The sequence below is a fragment of the Pan troglodytes genome, chromosome 20, assembly GCF_028858775.2.
Source record: "Pan troglodytes isolate AG18354 chromosome 20, NHGRI_mPanTro3-v2.0_pri, whole genome shotgun sequence".
In the NCBI taxonomy this organism is placed as follows: Eukaryota; Metazoa; Chordata; class Mammalia; order Primates; family Hominidae; genus Pan; species Pan troglodytes.
The window spans coordinates 33,394,770-33,421,603 of NC_072418.2; the positions used below are offsets into that span (position 1 = coordinate 33,394,770).

At 47.1% G+C, this 26,834-nt stretch overlaps 1 protein-coding gene across 13 annotated transcripts in view; it reads left to right on the top strand.

Moving 5' to 3' along the window:
- Nucleotides 1–26,834, top strand: part of ZNF536 (zinc finger protein 536) — a 489,082-nt gene that overhangs the window by 79,954 nt on the left and 382,294 nt on the right. The window lies entirely within an intron of this gene.

Genomic DNA, 26,834 nt, shown 5'->3' on the forward strand with positions numbered 1-26,834 from the left:
CTTCTGAGAAAACGGCGGAGACGAAGGCCAGTTCAATGGAGCTCGAACCATTGGAGCCGGGCTCACACACAATCTGATGGATCCTTCTTAAGGCCAGGTCCCTTAGGCTTTCTCATTTGAGCCTTCCAGAAGCCTTTGATGGGAGTGAGCTGAAGTTGTTATCCCATTCTCCTGCAAGGAAAGCTGAGGTCCAGAGACTTTGCAGAGCTAGAATCCAACTTCCTGCCCAGCTCCTGCCCTCCTAACTTCACTGATTCAACAAGGGGGAGCCTGGGCCTGGACCTCGGCGGGGGCCAACCACTGCCTATCCCCAGCTAAATGGGAGGGAGTTAGTGAGTTATGTGACCCAGAGCCGGCTGCTCTGGGGGCAGTTGGGGCCAGCAGGTGAGGTGACCTGGTAGGGTCCCTGAGCAGTGCTTTGCTCCTATTAAGTCCAGGAGGACAGAGGTGAGGGGAGAGGGCTGTGGCTATGCGCTAGAAAGGATGAAAGCCTGGAGCTCACAGAACTGCCCCACGTGGACCACTCAGCCTGCAGGCTCTTAGCCTCTGCCGGCACCATCTGGGGGAAATGATGGACGGTGGACCAGCCCAGGTTCTCATGATTGGGCTGGAGAGAAGTTCTAGGGGCAAAGCATATTTGCATCTTCCTGACGGTTTGCAAAGATGCCTCTGTCAGAGGAGTGCCTGTTCTTAGGAGGAGACTGCTTGGGGCAGACATCTCTGTTCCCAGCTCATTTGCTCCTCTGAAGTTCTGCAGAATTAAGAGCCCAAGGGAGTAGCCCAGAGAGGAGTAGGAGGGCTGAAGCTTGGAAGGCAGGAGGCTGAGGGTTTTGCTTTCCATTAGTTCCAGGGCCTGAGGCTGCATTTTCTCTTGTCTGGGCCTTGGTTTTCCCAAATGGACTGGACAGTGTGAGTTCCCCACTGTAGTTGAGTAGTTGAGGAAGCCCATATAGAGTATGGGCTAGGGGATCATCTGCCAGGAGTGAGCTTGTGCAGGGGCAAGAGTGGGCGCAAGAGAGATCGTGGGAAGGGAGGGGAGCTAGTGTCCTCGCTTGACCCTCAAGAACCCATTCCTGACTGGCTCAGTTTCCCCAATTGTACAAAACAAGGAAGGAAAATGCACACTGCACTGTGTATGGGGAGGGGTGGAAAGTATTCTGTTGAGTCAAGTGCTTGGCGAATGGAGGTGTGATCTGAGCGGTGAGCAGCTGGGTATTTAATGTTCTTAGGAGAATCAGCTCAGGCTGCTCTGCAGTCCTGGCTTTAAGCCCCTGAGATAGCCCTGAGCCTCAGCCCCCTTCATCACTGAGAAGCTGCAGGGGTGGTTGTCTCAGCTTTGCCCTGGCACCAACATTGGAGGCTGAGAGTGTTTCTTGGGCCACAGTCTCTTGCCAAGGTTGGGTTCACAGGGTGACCCCAGATCTGGACTTGGGGTTTGGGGTTTGGGAGCCCACTGTTCGACACCTGAAGGACTCTTCTAGGCAGAATTGTGTGGGGGACCAAGGCAGGGATTGGGAGCCATCTGCCCTGGCCCCTGGTAGGCACTGGCTGGGCTTCGGCAGGAGGGGCCAGCGTGGGTGAGGAAAGGACTGTGCCATCAGGCGCCCTGTCCTCCCTCGGTCCACCCGCAGTGTAGAGCCTGGGCCAGGCATGGAGTGGATCCTCCCGATGTATTTAGTGATTTGATCTGACAGAGGGTCACATCGGTTTTTTTTCCCCCCTCCAAATTTTAATATCAGATTCATTTATTATGCTGGCTGCAACTGACAAATGTTCACATTATTCACCCATTTATTCATTTGCTCATGAAATCTGTGTTGAGTAATTGTTTTGCCTTATTGGCAGTTTTAATTCTACACTCCTTTTTTTTTCAAAAGGTCAGTGGCTTGCTAGCTGACCAGGCCAGTGTGTGCATTCCCTGGAGAGAATATTTTTTGTAAAGAGATGCTCGTTTACACTAGTCAGACTTCAGCTTTGAGTTTCTCTCTTCTTTTGTTGCCTTGGATCAATACCTTGGAATTCCCAGGACTCAGTAAGGCTCTTGTCTTATCTCTCTGTCACCCTATTTCCTGGCTGAATATCTGAGCCATCTCACCCCACAGTCAGATTATTCTCTTTTCTCTGCTTATTCATTTCAAGCTAAGATCTACAGACACACCAATATCAAAATGTATGTGTATGTCTTGGGTTTGTAACACACTTACCTCTAACACGTTGATAGAGCTAATGAAAGCTGTCAAGTTTGAAATGTCTCCGGATTTGCTTTTGGCTTTTGCCTAAAAGTACATGAGATTCAAGGTGAATATTTCACCTGCGACTTTGATTTGGAAAATTGAAAAGTTGGTTATAAGTTTGTTTGAGAAAGAAGGCGAAAATGCTCTGGAAAATATAGTTCCAGTAAAGTTACTTCTGAGCTGAAACATTCAAAATGCAGAGATCTATAGTCTGGTATGTTATTTTATGGTAACTTTCTGTATGCAGCTGTGTTTGCTGTGAAAACTCACATTTCTGTATGGAACACTGAATGAAATATGAATGTGCTTTTTACAATTTAGTACTTTTAATAAAAGATTTGTGAGCAAAAAGCTTAAGTGTAAGAGCCACAAAACATATAGATAAAAATATAGCCATAATCACACATCAAACCCTAGAAAATTCAGTATGTAAAGAACATCAGTAATTGAGAGAAGTTGAGGGAACCGACAGAAAAAATTATATTTTTATATATATATATCTCTCCAGAATTCTAAAGGCATGAATCCTTTTAGCTGGGATCAGGGCTTCTGAGTTCTCGGGAGTGGGTGTTTTATTACAGTGGATGCTTTACTTAGAAGGATGTAATTTATTATCTCGAATTCGCATGGCAACATGAATTTGGATTTGGGTTTCTGGGAGAAGTTTACAATTAGTCCCCTCACATATATTTATAACTTTGAAAAAACACTTGATGTTAAAATAACTTAAATACCTCCCCCCCCCCTTTTATGATTGATATGTGAAATATTGCCTTTTTTTTAAAGAAATGAAAAACTAGTCACTGCTAAATGAGGCGTGGCCACTGTGTTCAGGGGGAACGGTGATTAGGTGGGCACTGTTCCTAGGGCCAGAGGACGTGCAAAAAAAAAAAAAAAAAAATCTGTTCTGCACCTGCTTTGGCTTTACATGAGGGATGCTTTTAATGTTTCTAGCTTTTCATTGTTTCCTCATTGGAAACTCCTCTCTTCTAAGGAGAGCTCTAACAGAGGGTATGAGGAAGATGTGCCTTTTTTTCCTCTGTTCCTGGTCTGCCACATTCACCCAAGAGTCACCCTGACCGTTCATTCTGCTGAGAACCCCTTCTCCTGATACGTCCCTCCTGCTTCATAACATTCTCAGTGGGCTGTGATTGCTACCGTTTTTCTTTTTCTATTAAAATACAGTCCGAACTTGATTATGTGTTTCAGTATTTCTCAGCCTGACCCACAAGTAAAACCGGCGACAATGATTTAGTTATTGGCTCGTGTTTATTGCCAATGCAATAAGGTTGTGGTGCCTGACATTTTCTTCTCACTGTGTTGAAGCTTTTAGCGAGTTGCTCTTCTTACCCAGAAAGCAGTGTAACTTGGCCTCTCTTTGCAGATGGGTTACACATTCCTTTAACACTGGCATGCTCCTCTAACCTTCCTGGGTGGCTTTCGATGACTTAAACACAGTAATTGGCGTGGAGGTCTGAAGCTTTATTTTATGATATTAAATCATTCTTTTCTGGAACAGAAATCTGCAAAGTATACCATTCATTATGCTAAGGCCTGTATTAACAAGGGCTCTGGCTGATGGCTGGTGACATCTTGGAGAACTTATGTAGCACATCTCAAGGGAGGTGCCAGCCCTCACCTGTGGAGGTGAGCATTAGAACCAAGAGCAGAATCCAGGATTCCATCTGCTGTGTCTCAGGGACAGAAGTGTATGGTTTGTCATTGTGAGCTTGGTGCATAAAGGGTAACATTACCCTAAAAATACTCACAATGTGGACTGAGATGAACTTGATTGCTGTGGCATTATTTTAGGGGGACTTGGCGCTTTCTCCATGTAATCTTGTGAACATTTTTTTTTTCATGTGAACCATGATTTTCTTGAAACAAAGAGGATTATCAGTCATAAGTTCTGAAGACTGAAATGGGGTGGGAGAAAGGTTTAGAAGGAGAAGATTTTTTAAAGGACTTACAAAGCTGGCACTCAACTCTAGCTGGAGAGAAATTCTTAAGTTGGGCGCCATCTTGGTTTTGTTGCTCCAGGGCAGTGAGGGAGGGGATGGGAGATTTTCAGGTCCTCAGAGTCCTCATGTGTTCCATAAAAATGGGTTCCTGCAGCCCATAGACAGCTACTAGAGGGAGTTAAGGCCTGCTAGGAAAGCCAGTGAGAGTTCTCTAAGGCTCCAAGTTCTAAGGGTTGCTCCTTTCCAGACAGCTTGGGAACTGCAAGCCACTGGAAGTCACTCTGTGGTCGCACAGAGCTCTGCTTCGAGTCCAGCAGTCTGTGTTTTGTGCGGTCTCACTCTAGGCTATGTTCCCAAGTGGAGCACCATGATTTCCTGTGAAGGGTCCATGAGATAGATCTTTGGTGATGAGGCCAGCTTGGAGAAAATGGCACTTGAGAATTTCTTATGATGCTATTCAATGACAGTGTGATTCGTGGCAATACCTTTGCGTCCCCCCAGCCCTGTCCCCTGCCCAACTTAACCACACTTGGCAAGATCTCTGAGGAGTCCTGAGAAGAAGAGTCCTCAGGCAACAGCAAGACTTTCCCACCCTGGTCTAGGAAGAAAGTTTTGGAAAAGACAAGAAGTCCATCAGACACAAAAGAAGACACGTAAGGGGAATCAAAACAAACAAAAAAGCTATGAAAATGCAGAGACTCAAGAGGTCGCCAAGCGAATGAAATGACTTAAGGAGTGATGTGTTTGCTTCGTCTTTCTGGTTGCTCTCTGAATGGTCTCTGATAACACATTTTAGCTGTAGAAATGGGGAAAGGGGGCAAAGACAAAGTTCTAGGAAGGTTGCAAGAGATAACTGGTTATCTAACTGGTATCCCGGGGGCCAGTGTGGAGTCGCTTCTATGTCTAAAAATGATTTTGTTAGTATGTAGGTCACATTACTGTGCTGTCTGGTTATTGGACGTTGCCTCAGATAACTGTTTGTGGAGTATTAAATGGTTCTGCTGCCTCAGCACACTTTTTCACTGGTATTTTTCACACAGTTGTGCGGCTGAAAAGGCGCACTGCTGCAGCAAAAATCAATTTATCTTTCCCTCTGCTACTTGTGTGCTGTGAGTTCTTGTAGTGTTTTACCATTTGATTAATTGATATTCTTTGTGTCGGACATCATTTGTAACACGCTGTCCAACTTTGAGTGTCTTAAAAACTTTCATAAGAACACATTATTTATGTGAGACCTCCTCATGACAAAGTACAATAGTGAGATGCAGAAAGAAAAATTAGATCGAAATGCTCTTGGCTTATAAGTTTATTAAGGGTGGAACAATGTTTCCATTCGTGTCTCCCTCCTCCCTTCTGCATCCCTGTCGCAGGGTGGCTTCGGCGGCTTTGCTCAAAAAGTTTGGTGATGAAAGTTTTTCCTTCCTTGGCTTTTTCTGGGTAATGGTCTTTTGGGATTAGAGGGGCTTCTGATTGCCTTTCAGATGAGAAAAGTGGGTGGGGAGGGGCAGGGACAAGTGGGAAGGGTAGGCGTGGCGTGGAATGAATGCGGAGGCTGCCCCATCAGAGTCCTGGGGTTCGAGAGCTGGGAGCAGGAGAGAGCTCCTTCTCCATAGGTCTCTCCCAGGGCCTTGCTAGATGGTTTTAGTATAACGTGTTTGCATGCATTTCACATGGCGCGGGTCTTTCCGTGGGTATTATTAATATCTATTTTTGGAGCAAAGACTGTGTCAAATGAAGGTACGCCAGCCCCGCGTTATAAAAACAGAACAATACTGTTGCTTCCCCGTTTCATTATAAAGTTTCTTTGACCCTGTGGTTTATTTTCAAACATTCAAGTTATTTGTTCTGGTGTATTCTTAAACAGGGGTTGTTTTTCTCCCTTTCAGAAAATGAGCACAGATGGTGATGGATTTTTCAAGTGCTGACATCCCTGCTTGAGAAAATGTTCCCACCTTCTTTGTGCCGAACAAGTCAGGCAAACTAACATGATGATGCGATCATCGGTTTCATGCAGACATGCAGAATTGATTGACAGGGGAAAATTTAACATAAACCACACATTCTTTCAGTGCCTTCAATTTCTTAATGATGTTTATTTGTTGGATATTAGCAGCGGCAGGAATTTCATTTAAGGCGAAAAGTGGGGAGAAAGGAGAAGACGGAGCAAGGGGAGAGAACTTGTTCCAGGCAAGCAGGTTTAAGAGGAAATTTACTGCTCTGGTAGAATCTCCATCAAAACAATTTGTAACCGCTCCTTGGAGCCAGCTTGGAGCTGAGGCTGTCAGCGGCTAACCAGCCATTCTCAGGCCATTGCTTCTGTTTGCGTGACTAAATACAGACAATTAACGCCGAGCACTTTCTTCTCTATGAACTCATTGTTATCCAGGGTTCAAGTGCTCGGATAATGGGCCACAGGGACCATGGGCTGTGGCGGAGGGCTACTTTGTAAAACCCATTCCTCATTATCTGATGTGAGCCCTCCTGGGCGACTCAGGGCCCTGGCTCCCTTGCCCGTGGGTTTTTGTAAGTTTGGTTCAGGAGATCCATCGTTCCCTGATGAGCCTGGCCTGACGCTTGGATCCTGAGGGAGCCCTTGCTTCCTAGGGCCTGGAGGTGACAGGCGTGGGGACCTTGTACAGGGCACGGAGAGTGACCACTGGCGTTGCTCATGCCTCCAGTCACTGCCTGCCTCTAGAGGGGCCTCTCTGTGCTTCCTGGGGCTGTGTCTGTCTTTCCTAATGCTCTGGGCAGAGGTGGAGGGAGATCAGGAGCCCATCTGTCCCTGAGCTCCTGACCATGGTGGCCCTTCCTACTGAGGACTGGTTATAAGGGCCCTGCACTCCAAAAAGGCAGGTGCCCTTTTGCCACCCCTGTGTGCAGTTCAGATAAAAAACAATATGAAGCTGTAGCATTAAGTGTGGCGAAGTAGAAGAAAGTTCTGAGATTTAATATTTTCTCCCAAAGCATCACATTGTTTCAAATATTTTTTCTCAACTTTGTGGGGCCTGCACTGCTCTGGTGCCCTAGGCAGGTGCTTAGCCTGCTCACTGGATACTCTGCACCTCATTCACTCCCCATATGGTCTTCGTGTGTTTCCTTTTGCCGTATCCATGCCCTCCTATTATTTGTTTAATATTTTCATTGAAGCAGCTTTACATCAACTTCTCTCTCTCTCTCTCCCCGCCCTCCACACACTCTCTCATTCCCCAGCCTGATACCTGCCCAACTTAGTTAGCCTAGTCCTAATGTTGCTGTGAGATCATGGGTTGAAGGTGCTAGTTATGTTTCCTTGAGTCACATTAAAGTAAATGCAAGTGGACTATTAAAATTTTAAGGCTAAGCGTGGTGGCTCACACCTGTATTCCCAGTGCTTTGGGAGGCCAAGGCAGGAGGATCACTTGAGGCCAGGAGTTCGAGACCAGCCTGGGAAACATAGTGAGACCTCATCTCTACGAAAAGTTAAAAAAAAAATTAGTTGAGGTGGTGTGCACCTGTCAGCCCAGCTACTTAGGAGGCTGAGATGGAAGGATCACTTGAGCCCGGGAGTTGGAGGCTGCAGTGAGCTCTGATCGCACCACCGCACTTTGGCCAGGGTGACAGAGCAAGACCCTGTTGCAAGAAAAACGTTAAATTAAATTAAATTTGAATGAGTGAGTCTCACTTCCCATCACTGGTGCCCGTGCCACGCTTTTGGACACCTGGGTACAGTTTGCACTTGCCATTTTGCAGGTGGAGAGAGGTGGTGCATGAGAGAAGATGAGCCTTTCCAGGATGGCGAGGTGCATGTGACCTTAACTGTGGGGAGAAGAGAAGGTCTGTGGGCACCCCAGGATGAACAGAGGGGGTGGGGATGGAAGGAAAAGAGGGGGATGTGCCACAACTTTCCCGGAGAAAGCCTGTCTCAGAGAGTGGAATGGTGGTCCTGCCTCCTCCACCTCCTTCTCTCCAACCCTTGCTGGCCTGAGCGCACAGAGCTTCCCATGCTCACATTTGGCTTTCAAAGCAACTTCCAAAAACAAGCTTCCGGGATTCCTTGCGATCTTTTTTCTAGTTAAGTCAGATCAATGGAGTTTTTGTTAAAGTGATTATTTTTCTTTTTGTATTAAACTAGTTTAAAATACAAATAAAAATAATAAAATTTACAAAATATTTTCTGTCTTTGAAAGATTCCCACAGTCACCTGCATGGGGGGACCCGGTGTCCAGAACCCACCTGAAGGAGGGTGTGGACCACCCCCGCTACTCATGGTCAGAGTGGCTCCCTCTTGCTTAGGGTGAAGGATGTGTGCTATGCAGTTGTATAATAGGGTATGGTCTTTGGACTGTGCCTTGGGCGGCCTAGTGGGCTGGGATGTGCATTGCACAGAGAGCCAGGAGCCTGGGTTTTCCCACGAACGCCTCTGTGACCTCAGGCAGCCTCCCTCCTTCGCTGGGACCGTTTCCTCTTTTGCAAAATGGGTACAGTAGCATTTGCTCTGGCCCTTTGCAGGGCAGGGCCTGCTTCAGTCCCCAGACATGATGATGGCCACACTTCCCAGACTTCTCTCCTTCCTATCAAAGTAAAAGGCCAGGGACTTCCAGATCCCGCTGGGGTGAGCCTCAGAGCAGACATGCCAGGCATCATCCCTGGGTCTCTGTGATGACTTAGCGAGGTGACAAGGCCGTGGCAGACACAGAGCCCAGGGCACTCACAAGGATCTTGCCTTAGCAGCTGACACAGTCTCTGCAGCCCGAGGCTTGGACAGAGCCTGGGCTGCCCAGATAGCGGGGTGGAAGTTTGCTTGCAGGTAGCTCCCTGTCCAGGCGCCTTGTACAGTGAGCTTTCTGGTCAAACCTTTCCTGACACAGCTGGCCCTGCCTGGGCCTTCTGCTGGTGCCAAATAACTCTAAGTGGTAAGAAGAACCCCTAGAAAATCTACTAGTGGTGGCCGACTTCTGCTTAGGTCCCCTGTCTTGTCTCCTCCCCACTGTGTCAGTCAGAGCAGGTTGATCTCAGCCTGGCCACACACAGCCCTGTTTCCCAGGGGTCCTGGGGAAGCCCACCCACTCCACACTCTCCACAGGGAGCCCCTTCTCTGAGCAAAACCCCAAGCTCTGCTACCTGCCACCCCCTGAAACTCTCACCCTCACCCCATGACCTCCAAAGCCTCCCAGGGCCAGAGATCCCTGTCCAAGGTGGGGCTTGAAAGGACTGGGCAGGAGGGAGAGCCTCACAGCCTGCTGTCCCCACACTGCCCACCCCGACTGTGGTTTCCAGCATCCCTGAGAAGCCCAGGACAAGAGTGGCCTCTGGGGGTCCTCAGTTCAGTGTGGCATCCTGAGTACAGGTGGGTTCCCCGTTAAAGAAAAGCGGTGTATGAAATTTGAGTCTCCCAACCTGAAGGCCTTCTCATGGGACCAGAGGAAGACCCTGGAAGCCTGGGCTCCGAGAATAGATGGCCCTGTCCCTCGCTCCGCACTGTGCGGACTTCAGAGTAAAGAATAGCGGTTAGGCCATAACACGGATGTAAGGAAGTTCATCAAAGTCCTGCTGCCTCCCATGATAACTACTCCAGCGCTCCTTTGGGACTGTCAACTCCAGCTCTTATTCCCAATGTACTCAGCTTTGAGGTGGCCCTGCATGGCTGGTGTCCTAGGCAAATGCTTGCTTTGCTTATTGGAGGCCCCTGCTGTCTCCTGGGGCTGCAAGTTGGCAGAGGGCTCTGCTCACCTGCTGTGCAGAGAACATTAGAGTGAAGGGCCTGGGGGCCCCGGGGATCCCTCTGTGGCAGGGCAGCCGTCCTGAGCTGCAGGTGCACCATGTTGTCCCTGGGAATGGAGTCTTGAGCAGGGCCGTGTGGGCTGGACTATCATTCGTGCAGGCTGTGGTGTAGACAGGGCTCCTGCAGGTTATGCTTTCTGGGGCCCTGGTTCCAAGACTCTGCCCCTCGTCGAGACAGCTCCATTGTGAGTTAGCTGCAGCTCTCAGGTGCCCTTGGTACCTGCTGCCAGGTGCCACACGTCTCGAGGGTCCACTTATCAGGTCTCAGCTCTGCTGTCCTCCACCCTTGTGGCTGCCTTCATAGAGAAAAGAGCCACACCGCGTTCCCAGAGCCTTGTAGGCCCAGCACCAGCTCCCAGGATCTGGGAGGCAGAGCTCAGCCGTTGGACTCATGTTGTCAGGGTTATCTTTGCACTTTGACCTAAGTAGCTTTCCCTGTGGGCCTGTGCTCTGATCCTGGCTCGCTGGGGAGGTCCCTTCTCTCCCTCACTCCAGGGGCCTGGGCAAGGTGTTGGGTAGGTGGTCCAGGGCTCTTCTTGGTCTGATAGGAGGAATGTGCCTGCGGCAGTGAGCAAGAGGCAGGCTAAGGTGGGTGATTGCACCCAACCCCTCCCCTTTCTCTGGGTGGAGCTATTTGTTTGCTTGTCTACACAGGTGGTTCCTGAGCTCCTGCAGGGTACCCAGCCCCGATCCCCCACCCACTGGCCCCATTCTCCCTGCTGGCTCTCTACCTGCAGGCCTTGGCCTAAATGGCATGTCTCAGAGAGGCCTTTGTGGCCCACCGGGTCCTCCTCCCCACCACGCCTACTAGTTTCTCTTCCATGCTTCTCTCCCCTTGGCACTTCTGCTTATGCTTCTTATTTCACTGTTTTCTTCTGTCCCAGATTATCAGCTCCTTGAGGGCAGGAATCTCATGCCTTTTGTTCTCTGCTGTATTTTCAGCACCTAGAATCTTGCTCAGCACATAATAGGTGCTCAACAAATATGCATTGATGGGGAGAATGAAGAGCCATGGTCCTTCTCTTGTGAAGTGTACTGTCCAATGTGAGTCACACTTAAGGAGTAAGGGATGGGTCATAACAGTTTATAGGGCATGGTGAAAGGAGTTATTGAGAGTAGGGAGGCGAAGGCTTCCTGGAGGAGGCAGTCAGGGAAGACTTCCTGGAGGAGGTGGCCTGTAAAATTGAGTCAGAGTTTTATATGCAGAGGTAAGAAAAGGAAGGAAGGATGATGGTGGGGCACGAGCCACCCCCCTCTGGGCCCTTTGTAGCAGGGTCTGGTTTGAGAAGGTCAACAGGGGCCCGATAGGAAGGTCCTGAGTCCAGTGAAGGATCCTCGTCTTGGTACTGGAGGAGGAAGGGCAGCCTGAAGGGTTTCGTGTTTCAGTGTAGTTGATTTCACTGAATTACGAAAGTTCTGTGGGTTCACTATTAAGATTCAAACAACACAGATTTCTGTAATGTGAAATCTAAAAGACCCCTTTCAACTCTACTTCCAAATCCTTCTCCCATCGATGGAGAAAATTCCTATAATGCATTTTGGTTTGGTAAACAGCACCTGCTGGACTGGTATATATATACATCATGTGCAGGGTGAATATTCACAAAAAGAAAATCGTGCATATGTATTTTACATAAAATTGACATTGAAGCCTACATAATGAGATCTTACTATACATATTGTTCTGAGACTTACTTTTTTTTAAAAAACAGTATTGTTTTTAGATCAAAACATCAGATACATAGGAGGTGCACACATTTTTTAACTTCTGTGTAATTCTGTGCAGTACGGCATATTCATATTCATGTACCCATATGTTGGATATGAGGGAGGTTTCCATTTTCTTTTCGACATTACGCTTAAAATGCTGCAGTAAACACTGTATCATGGTAAACAAGTTTGAGTATTTCTGTAGGATAGATTCCTAGCAGTAGCATTGCAGAGTCATTAGGTATATATTCTAATTCTTTAATAGATGCCACCAAATTGCCTTCCAAGTAATGTTGTTTGTGTACATTGTATACATGTCTACCAATATTGTATGCATAGTACTCACCTGCCAAAACCTCACCAATACTGAATGTTATTGCTCCTTTAAATGTTTGCCAGTATGAAGGAGGAAGGCTGGTATCATCTACTTGTATGTCCCTCATTCAGAGTACAACTAGCTATCTTTTCATATCTGTATTGCCCACTCCAATGACTTCTATAAATTGCTTGTTAATATGTTTTCCTATTTTCCTATTTTTAAATTGATTTTCAAGAGCTCTTTACATATGTTGGACATTACCCCTTTGTTATACATATTTTAAACATTTTTTGGGGGCTGCTGTAGAGCAAGGGAAGGACATAATCAGGGAAGGCTTAGAAAGACTGCTCAGGATGGATAGGGTAGGGGAGGGTTGGCTACAAAGACGAGGTACCAGGCAGTAGTCTGGGCATGAGAGGGTGAGGCCTCATCCTGTTACATTACAGAGCATTTGCTTTGCTCTTCATTCCATGGGTGCCGTTCCAGGTGTGTGCTGACGACTTTTGGGAAGGTCTTCAACAGGTGGTTTCTGGGGCCACCTGAGGGCTGGTACATAAAGCCTACATGATTTGCCTTTCCTGGCCTGTGCAGGCCGTGGAATCCCGTGCTGAGCCTGGTCCAGGTGGGATGCTAAGATACCCGCCCTGCCGTGGCATGTAGGATACAGCCCTGTGGAGCCTGGCTGTGGACCCTGAGGAGCCTAGGGACATGGGGAGGGGGACACAGCTTGCAGGACAGTAGAGTATGGGCACTCAGGGCAAAGCGTGGGCTTGGCAAGGCCTCCCTTTGCTCCTGATAGAGAGGGGGTTAGCCCTCATTATTCTTAAGGTGCCCAAAGCTCTGATAGCCTGTAGTTCAATAACTTAAAATTGAAAATGTAGGTTAAAATACTGTTATAAACACCTAAAGCCACCCCACAGTGAAGACAGCCACTACACCTTGAGCCCGGCCCTGTCTGTGGTCCTAGCTCCCCTCTCCCAGAAGACAGGTGTAATTATGCTGTTTTTCCACAAGAAACTGAGGGGCAGGGGGCTTACTGTCTTGTCTGAGGTTACCCAGCTGGGTCCTGTCAGAGCAGGGACATATTCTTAGCCACCCATGATCTCAAGCCACCCCCCAGGCATTGGGAGAGCCCCTTGCAGGTGCCTCTGAGTTCAGGGCAGACACATGGCAGGTGACATGTCTCTTTAGGTCTTGCACCTGCACCCTGGTTTTACACCTGTTCCCAGATGTGGAGATGGCCTGGCTGGAAGTCCAGCGGCCCGAGGAGTGGGTGCCTCTGTCTTCTCGCCCCATCCTTCCAGGGGTCTGTGCTCCAGAAGGCATAGGACATGTGCGTTTGAACCCAGCCCTCGCAGAGGTTGCTGGCAATGTGTCTTGGGCAGACCATTTGCGCCTGGCTGCTGGAGCGGGGCTGGGCATTCCTTCTGGAGGGGGAGATGAGTTTCAATGACCTCTGACCATTGTCTTTGGAGGGTTTACCTTGTAATGGAGTGTTGAGTCAACATTCAGAATTAAGAGCAGAAAGGTAACATTTTAAGGCATTTCATCAATTCTTCTGAGACGCCCACACATCTTGTTTTCCCTCTTCACCACTTAGGCAGCAATTTCTTTTCTTGTTTCTAACAGCTACCTATAGAAAACACTTGAATGCAGATCATATCTTGATGGTATTTACTAATATAAATATTTGCTTTCTAGAAGCAATGTTACACAAAATGCCTGCACTGCAGGCTAAGCGACCGAGTGCTTGAGGTAAGAAATGCCACCTCTGTGGACTGGAGCTGGTGTCTAGCCGTCTCCACAGTGGCACGCAGGATACTGGCAGAACGGCCAAGTGTCGGCACATCCGGCCTGCCCTTTCCAAGGTCATTGTGATCACATTTTTTAAAATGATAAAACCATCTTGGCCAGTTTCCCCCAGGACCCCTTGAGCTAATGGAGCCCTCTCCCAACACTGCATGAGGTTCAATTGCATATTTGCCCAGAACTGTGCTGTGCCCAGAACTGTGTATGACAGCCTTCAAGGAGCTTACGATGCATGAAGATGGGGTGATATCAAACCTCATATCAGTTACATTTATATTTAACTGGTGTAATATCCAAGAACAAGGAAGGAACCGGGCACACCACACGTAGGTCTGAAAAGAGCCAATGAAATGATGCAGACCAAGGCTAGGGCGGGCAGATGCCTTTGCAATGGAATTAGAGTAGTTTTAAATATGGGCTAATTTCAAGCAATTTTAAATATCACAAGATTCCACTAGAGCGAAAGACTGCAGAGAGGCCTTGGAGTTTGAGAAAACAGGGTTTGCTGAGCTTCAGTCTTTTATCCACCTCTGACTCTGTGTGCAGGCTACAGCATGGGGCATTGGGCTAACAAGAGGCACATTAGGTGCATGTGTGTGTGCATGAGTCTGTGCATACACGTGTGTTTGCATGTGTGTGCATGGTACACATGTGTGCGCTTGCATGTATATGTCTCTCTTCTCTTAGGGTGAGGATCTGTAGAAAATTCACTGCAATGTACCCGCAGCCCTGGGTCGTCGTGTCCTGTTCTCTGTGGGCCAGTAAGCTTCTCTTCTGAGGTCAGCTTTCTTCACCCAGGGCCACTCCATTTTCAGATAGACTGGATTTGGAGAGTGCCTTTGGGGCAGTTTGCTCCCTTCTTTTATATTTGATATTATTACAGTTTTTGTAACCCAAATGGCATTGATTTTAACAAATAAACAAATGCTAACTGCCAACTTCTTTGGCTGGATGGACATGAATCGGCTTTAGCAAGTGAATAGATGACATATCAAAGAATATGTTGACTAATCCCTTCCCTGTCTGAGAGCGTTTTCCAGATCGTAGACAAATACACTGCAGGCATTTAAAATAGAAGTCCGGGCATGGCCACAAGTGTATTCTGGGAGTTACAGGGTCCGCACGCTCTACGCAGGTGAGTATTTCTAGGAGATGCCGGGAAGTTGGGGACACCCGGAGGCACCCTCCGATGTTCAGATGATCGTGGCAGAAACATGCTGGAATGATATTCTGCCTTTATTTATTATTTGCTACCGATGTGACTATCTTTTAATTTTTTTAAAACAAATAATTTAGTCGTAAAGGCTCAGACTGATTTTTTTTTTTTTGCGAAATAGTTCTAGTGAGCTAATTTATTTTTCAACTTTAAAACATCAGCATTTTATAGATCTGAATTTCACAATGTGAGGATGATTGCTACGTACAATTTGCAAAATTGTGATTAGCCAGCCCTTGCTTTGAGTTAGTTCTCCCTAATTCACAAAGGCTTCCAAGAATAGTCTGCACAAAATTCAGTTTGCAAATTGCAGGGCAGATTTTTAGAGGGCAGTTTAAAGAATGAAGTCCTAAGGGTTTTATCTATATTTATATCTCTTGTTAAACCAAACTCTTATGTAAATGTTACAATCTGTAAATAACTAGCAGGGCTGCCTTCTTAAAGGCAAGATTGCATCTCCATTTTTGAGATTTAGCAAAATTATTAAATGGCAGAATTGACTAAGATGCAAGTATATTTGGAACGAGCTAATAAACATTAATCAATATCATCAGCTGTATTTGTGTAGCTATTTCAGGGTTTAAAAGTAAAGGTTTTTGTTGAATTTCTCATAAATTAAAACAATTAAAATATAAAAGTCATTACCCTTAGTGATGTTTTGGGGAAAAAAATGGAGATAGCTTTGTGTGCTCTTACTTTTTATAGCCACTAATGTTTCAGTAAACCTTGCATGACTGTATGCAATTTAGATTATTTTTCATCCTTTTGCCATTGGACAGGAAGGAAATTACTGGCTCCCATCAGTGTTACTGGCAATCCCCATGTTCTGACATCTGTTCCTCTCTAAACATTTTACCAACCTTGATGAAATGTAGTTTGGTGTCAGAAGCTGACTTGAAGAAAAAAATCACATGATAAAAAAAAAACATTGATTAAACACCAGAAGTCACTTCCCAATAACCGTCAATATTTTGATGGTCACTGTCATTTATTTTTTTCTTAAATCTTGATAAATCGTATAGAAATGTTAATCATGTTTAATATTTGAATTAAACTGAATTAGTGGCATGTCATTTTTAAATAGAAGTATAGTGGATTCATTCTAGTCCATTTTAATCAGGGTCTTTGGGCTACGATTCATCAGGAATGTTTTCAGTCTTTCTCAGAGAAACCATGTAACGCACTTTCTTTGAGCAAATTAGACTTCCTCAATTCTTTGTCCTCTTTATCTCCTGGTTTTCAGGGAAAAACACACAGCATCTTGGGGGTCAGGACCTGCCAGAATGAGGAACTGGGGTGGAGCAGAGGGGCAAGGGGTTCTCTGGGCTGGATGTCCACGCAGCCCGCGGAGCCCGCGTCAGAGAACCCTCTGGGAGGCCTTGCAGATGGAACGGTGTGGAGCGTACGCGGTATTTGGGAAGTTTGGGCCCAGGGAAGAGTAAAACGCTCCCCTCCCCGACCTGGATTATCCAAATGATTTCCAGATTTATTTTCTCCGTGAAACGCCATGTGGAGCTCTCCTCTTCTTGGCTCCCGGGAGAATCAGGGCCTTAAATTCAGTGTGTAAGCAGGAGAAGGCCCACTGTGCGCCGGACGTGTCACAAAGACAGAGGCACATTCCACAGAGGCATATTTCAATCCATTAACCCACAGAATACGTATTGAATGGTTAGCGTGTGTCATGCTCTGGGAGCGCAGTGACAAACACACAGAAATAACCTTGTCCTCCTGCGCCTCTATTCCAGTGACACAGAAAAATGCATCTCACCATCTCCGTCCCTTGGGCGTGGGGCACCCTCGCAGGCTCTGGCTCCAGGGTCAGGTGTGGTTTCAGGAAATCAGCTCCAGCTGTGTGACGCTGCAACCCCGACCCTCCCAGCCCTCTCTTCCGCAAATCCACCTGCCCCAGGCTCATCTCCTTTTCTCTGCAAACTCTTCTCTGAACTCTGAGAAAACTTGGCTCTGGCCCTACAACTGCCCTCACCATGCTTATAGTTTAAAATGGTAGAAAGATGCCGGTGCGATGGCTCACGCCTGTAATCCCAGCACTTTAGGAGGCCGAGGTGGGAGGATCACTTGAAGTCAGGAGTTTGAGACCAGCCTGGCCATCATGTTGAAACCCCGTCTCTACTGAAAATATGAAAAATTAGCCAGGCATGGTGACATGTGCCTGTAGTCCCAGCTACTCAGGGGACTGAGGCAGGAGAGTCACTTGAGCCTGGGAGGTGGAGGTTGCAGTGAGCCGAGACCACGCCACTGCACGCCAGCCTGGATGACAGAGCGAGACTCTGTCTTAAAAAAATAAATAAATAAAATGATAAAAGAAATCTTCATTCGGTACCACAAATTTAGAAAACAGATGCATGGGAATCAAAGTGCCCTTAATTACCCCTGTTCCAACACAAACCAGGTGCTAACCTGTAGGTAAACTTCCTTTTCATCTTCCTCTTTTTTTTTTTAATTAGTCTACCTGGCTAATTTAATTTTTGTTTTCTTTTTTCTTTTTTTTCTTTCTTTCTTTTTTTTTTTTCTGAGACAGAGTCTCATTCTGCTGGCCAGGCCAGAATTCAGTGGTGCAATCTCAGCTCAGAGCAACCTCCGCCTCCAAGGTTCAATCAATTCTCCTGCCTCGGCTTCTTGAGTAACTGGAATTATAGGCATGCACCACCATGCCCGGCTAATTTTGTATTTTCATTAGAGACAAGGTTTCACCAGTTGGCCAGGCAGGTCTCGAACTCCTGATCTCGTGATCCGCCTGCCTTGGCCTCCCAAAGTGCTGGGATTACAGGCGTGAGCCACCATGTCTGGCCTCATCTTCCCTTGTTCATCTACATTTTTCCATATATATAATCGGAAAAATTGTACCACTAGCTTTCAGTCTTTTCCTCAGGCATCACGTGATTTGTATTTTGCTAAATTCCCATTGAGTTTGGGACTATCATTTGTAATAGCTGCCGTTTTTCATTGAATAGATGTGCCATAATTTATATCATAATTCTTTTATTATTGGCTTTGAGTTATTTCCAATAGTTTTCCTATATTAAAAAAAATACTATGATGGTCATCTTTGTATGAAGAAGACATTTTTTTCCCCTCATTTTGGGTGATTTCCTTAAGCCAGATGCCCACAGGGGAAATTCCTGGCTCAGAGGACTCCACTGTGCTTGTCCATCCTGCCTCACAAACCCATCTCTGTTTCTGCAGGACTTGGTCCTGTCGCCCTAAGGACTCTGCAGGCACCTTCTTGGAAGGGCTGCGTGTGTTACATGCTTGCTTCTGGGGTCCCTTTAAATCCTGCCCCCCTGGCCAGGCCCACAGGAAGCCAGCCCAGTCTTCCTAAGGTACCATTCTTTTCCCGAATTTCCCTTCCTATTCCATCTCATCAATGCTTTGTAGCTGAAACAATGCATGTTTTGGAGCTCACAGTAAGTTTCTGGAACTTCCCATTGCCCATCACCTGGGCTGGCCATGAACTCTTCATGAGACCTCCATTCACAGCCCTCCTGCCCACCGAGCCCCTTACTCTCACTCCTAGTGGGGGCCTCAGATGTCCTGTGGTCCTGCCTCATGGAGACCACTCTGGCCTGGCGCTTCCCACCTCATGTGACTTCCTGGATTCCTCCTGGAAAGGCTGGGCACCTAATGGGAGAGATTTGCTGAGGCTCAAAGCATGATAGTTCCTTAGGGGAAGCACACCAAGTTGGCAGATGTACTGGGTCAGATGTCTTGCCATCCCATTGACTGGAAGACCCAGTCCTGAGAAGCAAAGCCAAGACCCTGGGGCCCTGGAGGCTCCCACACCTTCCTGAGCCCAGGACTAAGACTCCATGATTTTCCTGATAAACCAGATCACTCCCCAGGGCCAGGGACCTTCTAAAGGGGCCTCCTGGCCTTCCCACCTGGGCTGGGATTTGCTGGTAGAGTCCAAACCTCCAATGCCTGCTGAAGGTGAAGGCAAACTCTCGGCTCCACTCAGCTCAGTGTGGCAGAAACGAAATGCCTCCTTTTCCCCTAGCCCTTTATCCCTTCCTTTCTTACTTTCCTCTATCCCCCACATTGACTACCCCTTCTCCTCGGGCACTTAACACCAGTCCAGCGACATCTCCTACCTCCCTTTTGCTCCTGGGTCTTTCTTGAATTTTTAATTCACACACAATCAATAATTTTATTCTTTTAAAGAAATTACAGAATATTTCTAAGTGTATGCAGGGAGAGGGGAAAAGCACAGTGTGTGTCAGTTTAGACTTGATGTATTCTGGATTTAGAAGTGCTGAATAATTCATTCCTGTTTAAAAAATAAACATACTATCTCTATCAGAACTTGACTGGGGGTGCTTCATGATGAATCAGATTCAGGGCTGCAGGGTTCTTGGGTTGGGCAGCATGGGAAAGAAGGCAGGTGCTGTCTAGAGGAAGCCATTCTCCTTCTCAAGGTTGGGATGTCCAGATGGTCTGGGCCATGATTAGAGGTGGCATTGCAGGTTCTTAGGGATTTCACCTTCCCTTTGAGAGTTTCTCTCCCTCTGCTGGTGCTCAGTTTTGCAACCTATCCATCCTACCATTATTCTACTCACTTCTTTCTCTATTTGTCCTGCTCCTCTGCTCAACCACTCCTGTCTTCCCCTCAGTCAACCTGACCATCCCTCTTTCCCATTTTCTCTCCCTCCATCCATCTGTCCATCCCTTTTCACCTTTATTTACCCATCCACTCAATCAACTACCCCTTTATTCACTTGTACTCACCCATCATCCCATCCATCCATCCACCCATCCATCCTCCATCCATCTATGCATGTATCTACTTATTCATCATCATCCATCATCTATTCATCCATCTATCATCCATCATCATCCATCTGTCCATCCATCTACCTATCCATCATCCATCCATCCATCCGCCCATCCATTCATCATCATCCATTATCTATTCATCCAATCTATCATATATGCATCATCATCTGTCTATCCATCCATGCACCCATCCATCCATCCCATCCATCATCCATCAATCATCCATCATCAATTTTTTTATCCATCCACACATCCATCTATCTATCCATCCATTGTGTTTTGGGAATCTGCATAGTGCAAAGTTCCAAACTCCAGAGTGTCTTCCCTTGTATTCTTTCTTTTTTATTTCAGGTAGGATCTCGCTCTGTTGCCCAGGCTGGAATGCACTGGCACTATCATGGCTCACTGCAGTCTTGACCTCCCAGGCTCAGACAGTCCTCCCACTTCAGCTTCCCAAGTAGCTGAGACCACAGGCACATGCCGCCGTGCCTGGTTAGTTTTAATTTTTTAAAATTTTTTGTAGAGACGGGGTCTCACTACATTAATCAGGCTGGTCTTGAACTCCTGGGCTCAAGTAATCCTCTTACCTTGGTCTCCCAAAGTGTTGGGATTACAGGTGTGAGCCACTCCGTCTGACCTTTCCTTGTGTTCTAATGAGAGATTCAGACAAGGAGATCACCAACAATGATACAAGGTGGCCATTTTTAATTTACTTCACCATGCCCTCATCCCTACCCCATGAAGTCAGAGCCTCTCCCCCCTGATATTTATATACATCATATCTCCTTAAAAGCCCCTCTCTTCTTCCAGTCCTTCCTGAAGACTGCTGAGCTGGCTCTCCCTAGGGCACTAGTGGTGAACAACAGTCCTGTGTGACACCTTCTAAACCTTTTGTTGTACCTAGGGAAAGGAGGCCCAGGGAAGAAAGCACCCTCACCCAAAGTCATACAATGGGTGTGAGTGCTCTGTTCTAGAACCATCCACGTTTGCTCATTGGCCTGGGGAGCCTTGCAGAGACACCTGTTCTGGAGTCAGGTTCATGTCTTCCTCATGCCCAGGGAGGAACGATAGCCAGGCTGGAAAGGGCTTTGGGGAGGGGCTGGTGTCAAGTGCACAGATGCCCCTCTAGGTCCTCCGCACTTTGCCTTCTGGGGGCTCCAGCACCAGGCTGCAACTGAGGGACAGAAGATGGCTCTAGTTAGAGGCGACTTGCCTGTGACTCTCACCCCCACCCTTGGGGCCAGTTCTCCCCCTCAGCCTGGAAGCCTCAGTGGCATGTCGGATCTGGGAGGCAAGGCAGCCGGTGTGGTGGCTGCAACCCAGAGCTGCAAGTCAGCAGGCCATCACCAAGCTGTTCCTTTCTGGCGATGGGCTTCTCTGAGCCCAGTTTCTTCACATGTAAATGGAAAACGGGGTGCTCACATGTGTTTTGTCAGTGTCTGGGGGCTGTTTTGGGGCTCCAGTGACAGCCTGTGCATGGAGAGCTGTGAAAGGCTGAGGGCAGCGGAGAGGGCCCTTCCCTGAGGCTCAAGTCTGGTTCCTCAGACTCTGAAGTTTCTTGCATCTGTCCTTTTGCCACAGAGCACTTAGGGGTGGCTGAGGGGAGCACAGAACCTTAGATACGCCAAGTCTGGCATTGCGCATGGTGTCCAATCTATGGACCATGACCCCAGTGAAAGTGTGGCCCTGACACCAAATCTTGGCACAAAATCAACCCAGATGTCACTGCTGAGTACCTCCAGATGTGCCCACTGTTGGAGCAAGCTGCACCTTGGTCACAGGCACTGGGCTGCCCGGCTGTGCCACCTATCCTCCATGTGGCTGTGGGGGTGTCGCCTCTCCTCTAACTGTGTCGTGAGGGGCTGCCTCTCTACTGTGGAGCCACTCCCACACCCGCAGATGTGCATCACATACCTTGTCTCCTCTCTGCTAAATCACAAACAGAAATTGAACTTGGGGTCATGCATGAAGTCATGAGTGTAAGTTTATTTTTTACATGTGGAGTGTTCTTTATTTACAGTCAAAATCCCCTGAAGATTAAACTTTAAAAAGATTTAATAGTGCTGGGGTCAGATGGTAACCCTTGCTGTGCTCCAGGCAAGCAGGCAGAACTCAGAAATAGCAACCACTTTGAAGAGGCTTGGCAAAGAGGGCCGTCCCCATTGCCAGGGACATGTCCCAGTGGTCAGCCCGGGCTTGGCGTCGCTCTGCCAATGCTGTTGGGGGAGGCCTGGGATCCTTGGGAGTCTGCCCCACGGGGCTAAGAGGGGAACAGTGGGCTCAGAAAGTCTGGCATCCAGAGCAGTGCAGGGAGAAAAGGGTGCGGGAGACAGGGTGCTAATTTGGGGCTGAGTGTCCTGTCGAAGCCAGAGCTCTTTAAACAGCAATGTCCTCTTTTTGTTCGTGGTAGGGAACAAGTGTCCTCCAGGCAGCCAGACAAGTCACTTTGGCTTTTTCTAGAGAATCCTCTTAAAGTTGGTCACTGACAACTTTCTGAGGAGAGGGCCAGGGGATGGTGACTGCCCCCGATGCATAGGTGGGTGTGGAGGAAATGAAAACGTATGTGAAGCGCCCAGCACAGTGCGAAGCTTTCAGTGTGTGAGACGGCTTTCGATGCGGGAGGCACGAATGTGCCTCCCCATCTCTGGCACAAAGAAGAGAAGGATTTGCTGTACAAATGGCCCTGGAAAGACACGCGATGATTTTTTTTTTAACTGGGAGATTTTTTTTATAAAAAGCTTTTTTTTGTTTGTTTGTTTGTTTTCTGGTTGGGCGCAGTAGCCCATGCCTGTAATCCCAGTGTTTTGGGAGGCTGAGGTGGGAGGATCACTTGAGCCCAGGAGTTTGAGACCAGTCTGGGCAACATAGGGAGACACCATCTCTACAAAAAATTAAAAAGTAACCAGGTATAATGGCACACACCTATAGTCCCAGCTACTCAGGCGCGGTCTTATTGATTTGGGTGTTGTTGCTTCAGCCCAGCAATAACTGGAGGCTGCAGTGAGCCTTGATTGCACCACTGCACTCCAGTCTGGGCGACAGAGAAAAACCCTGCCTTTAAAAATAAATAAGTTAATTCATTAATAAAAATAAAAAGCCTTTTTTCCCCCTTATGCAATTTAATCTCCTGTTTGCTTACAGCCTTTTGTTAAAGGACACAGCATTGTTGAAATTAATCCAGGAGGAGCGCATATTTCCTCGGGCTTGGGGTTCAGACCTTGGGCTCAGGGCCCCAGAATTTACACCAGCTTTGAATGACTGAGGCCTGACCGAACCCTGCCCCATCCAGAGAGGTCCGTCCCATCCCGGACTTCCTCTGAGAATCCAGGCTCTTCTCTGTGAACAGTTATTTTATGAGGAAAGTGGGGTGTTTTCCAGGCCTGTGTTTGATTTTCACTTATAATTATCTCCACATAAGACTTCAATTTTGGATTTTGAATTGGAGACACATGAACCCAGCTTTGCATGTTGAAAGATCAGTGACAAAAGTCACATGACATTTGCATGCCGTAATTGTTCCTGCGAACCCTTCAGCAGGCTTTGTTTGGAAGTTCTGGAAACCTGCATGAAGCAGCCGTGCACCCTTCATTTGGGAGGTGTCTTTCATGCATTTGGCTTGGGTTTGGGTTTCTGTGTTCACATCTCAGTCCTTCCAAGTGAAGGAAGCTCTTTTTCAGTTCTTCTCAGATCACACTCTTGGATCTCCCAAGACCCTGGTGTTCATCCCTCTCACCTCTGCGACCTGAGCTGTGGAATTGTTATCCTTTGGGCAATGTCTTTGTCCTCTGATGAGTGGAGTTAGGAACGATGATGACTTTTAAGGTTGGAGAACGGGGTTATATTACCCAGTCAGTAGAATGAGCAGGCGGGATCAGCCTGGGCTCCTGGAGCCACCATTACTAGTGGGGACAGGTCAGACTCTGTGCCCGTTTCCTCTTCTCTCAGATAGGGTGGAACCTGCTTTGTAAGGTGGGTGTGGATGAAATGAAATAATTCACATCAAGTGCTTGGCAGAGGGCAGAAACCCTCGATTCACAACTATGATGATGATCACGACTCGCATATTGGTTTATCAATGAACATGAAGGTGCCTTGTGTGTGTTCAGCTCTGCAGAACTCCCCAGGGGAGGTGGGGAGGCATTGCCCAGCTCCAGTGACCATGATGGCTGAAGAAGTGAGCAGAGAAAGACTTGGGCCTCCAGGAGCTCCTTGAGAAATAAACCGAGACTTTGGTGGAGGCCACACTTGGCCACAGCTACCCAAGGGCAACTTTGACTCTCGTTCGAGCTCATGTCCCTATCACAGCAAAAGCTCTGCAGCCCCTGACAAGGCAGCAGAGGAACTCATGGGCCTCTGTGTAACCTGCTCTTGGGGCTCTCTGCTGCCCTTGATCTTCACTCAGAACTCCATGGTTCTCCATCATGGCCAGAGGGGAAGACTTGGCTCTTAATAATTGCGTATTCAATAAATGGTGATGCATTGTTCTGGCTGTCCACGTAGCCCTAACTAATCACTCAAGTTCCGTTGGAATCGTTTTGTAATGCAAATAGTTATTTGTACCACATGTGTGTTTCAGAAATGAAGGTCTGATGTGATGATTCCACGCTATAGGAGGGAGAGATTTGCTGGACCCAATATCCACACGACTCTCTCTGGAAAGATCGTGGCATGTTCATAGATGTGAATTGGGGTTCCTTTTGGATTTTCCTGCTGATCTTGAAGCTGGCGTTGCCAGGGGCTTGGTGTACTTGGACCTAGTTTGGTGGCTTTTAGACATTAGAGACCATCAAGAGGTACTTAGAAATATTGGCTGCTTTCATTTTGTTCTCGATTTCTCTCTCTCACTTTTCTACTCCTCCCTTTCCCCCACGCAGCAACAGAATTTTGCGGCATCATCAGAGTGAGAGATGGGAATTAGCACTGTAGAGAGGGATACCCTCATGCAAGGGAGCTCTGTTGGGTTTTGTTCAAACGGATCTTCTTTGAGGGGTTGCTTTGCAAATGTCGGTGTGTCAAGAAGGCCAACAGCTATCTGAGAGAGGCCTCTTAGCCCTCAAGAGTCCCTCTCGGCCTCTCAGTAGACAAACACCTGTCCTAAGCCACCTCTGAGAACATGGGCCACACAACAGCAAGTGAACAGAACAGAGCCTTTATTGAGACAGGTCCGAAAGGACTGGAGCAATCAGCTTACAGGGAACATTTTTGCTTCGTAGGAATGCGGTCCTGCTTGCTGAAAACATATCCTTTGTACAGAGAACACACATAATCCTAGGTCAACTTTGCCCTTTGAAGAAAAGTATGCTCAGCTGGAATTTTGGAGGTGGGGGGCTGGGGAATGGGAGGTGGAGAGGAATCTATTCTACAGAATATCTGTTCTACAGAATATCTGCTTAGAGCTAGAACATTCAAAGGAGTTAAGTTTTTGGAGTTCTATTCTATAAAGTGTGTGGGATCAACCAATACAATGCAACAGCCATGAAAGTGATGATGAAATTATATTTAAGAGAACATCTAAATTATGTTTAAAGTTCTTGTTGGAACTATCTTTTGCAAAGATAGTTCCAGACCTTGGAAAGCCCAGGCGTGATACAGACAAAAGTTTATCTCCCTCTCTGCACCCAGCTGTACTATTTGGTGGTGCTATGTGTTCTTAAGGTCATATCAATATTTCCATTAAAACACACATTTTTAAAATGGAGATTTATTACTCTGACAGGATAGTTTGCTCTGGGGCATTGTTAACTTACTGGGTCTACACTTGGTGGGGGGATAATTTATCTACCAAATTTCTGAGGAAAAATCAGAATTGATTTGGGAATTATTGTACTGTGCTACTTGATTTTCAAAAAATATCCATTGAGCAGAATGGACTAAAATATTGCAAAGTAATATGGTTTAGGTGATAATTTATAATCTTATGATTTAAATGAGATGCTGTATTTGAAAGTACTTATTTTCATGCCTGCTATACAGTAGGCATTCAATAAATAGTACTTTGGTCCTATGATTACTACTATGATTACTCCCGTCACCACCACCACCACTACTAATTTCTTTGAGTTGGGTCAATATGGAGTAATAGATCACATACTTTATTCATCAGAAAGCTGGGAGGCGCCAGGTGCCCACATGTTAAATATTAACTGTGCTAAATCCGATCATGTAGAAGTTTGTGGCCAATAGTATTATATTAAAATAAATTTGGTACTGTAAGCAACTTGGACAAAAGTTGTGGAACCGAGGCAGAAACTCACTCTTGAGTGGTCAGTTTCTTGCACACTGGGTTATGTGTCACTGGCATTTTAGGGCATTTTCACTTTGCATCTGCCTTTGTTTGGTGAGAAACTTTGCAGTTTTCTGGGCTGCAGGGGGAATTGGAGGGACTGAGAGGACACTCGACTTTGGAGCTGGGGATGGGGAGGCCTCGTTGCAAGCCTTGCTTTGCTACCAGAGGATTTAGAAAAGGTTACATTGCCACTCTGGGCCTCAGGCTCCCATTTCTAGGAGGTAAAGTAGTCTATGGCTGTCTTACTCTGACGTTTGGGCTCTCCCAGGCCATATCTGTGAAGCAACAGCTGGTGGTCTGGCTTCACTGACTCTCCTGCTCTCAAGACATGGCCATTGTAGACATGTACTCATTCGGGATCAGAAAGGAATGGAAGCAGGTGGGCAGGGAACTTCGAGGCATCGAAGTGGAGTCCATTTCTCGGTCCTGAGGGCTCCTAGCCTGAGAAAGCTTGACCTGTGGGTCAGTGAAGCCCTTGCTTGAGCCAGCAGAGAGTTAGGACCTCTGATTCTCAAAACATAACTTCACTGCTCCGCTCACACAATTGCAGTCAAGGAATTGAGGACTCGAGGTTTCAGTCCCTACTGCACTTCCAGCAATGGACTGGGAAAATCAGGCTCAAGTCATTGATACTGGTAAATAAAAGAGCCTTATTTCACCTGTAATCCCAGCAATTTGGGAGGTCAAGGCAGGAGGATCACTTGAGGCCAGGAGTTCAAGGTCAGTCTGGGCAACATAGCAAAACCTC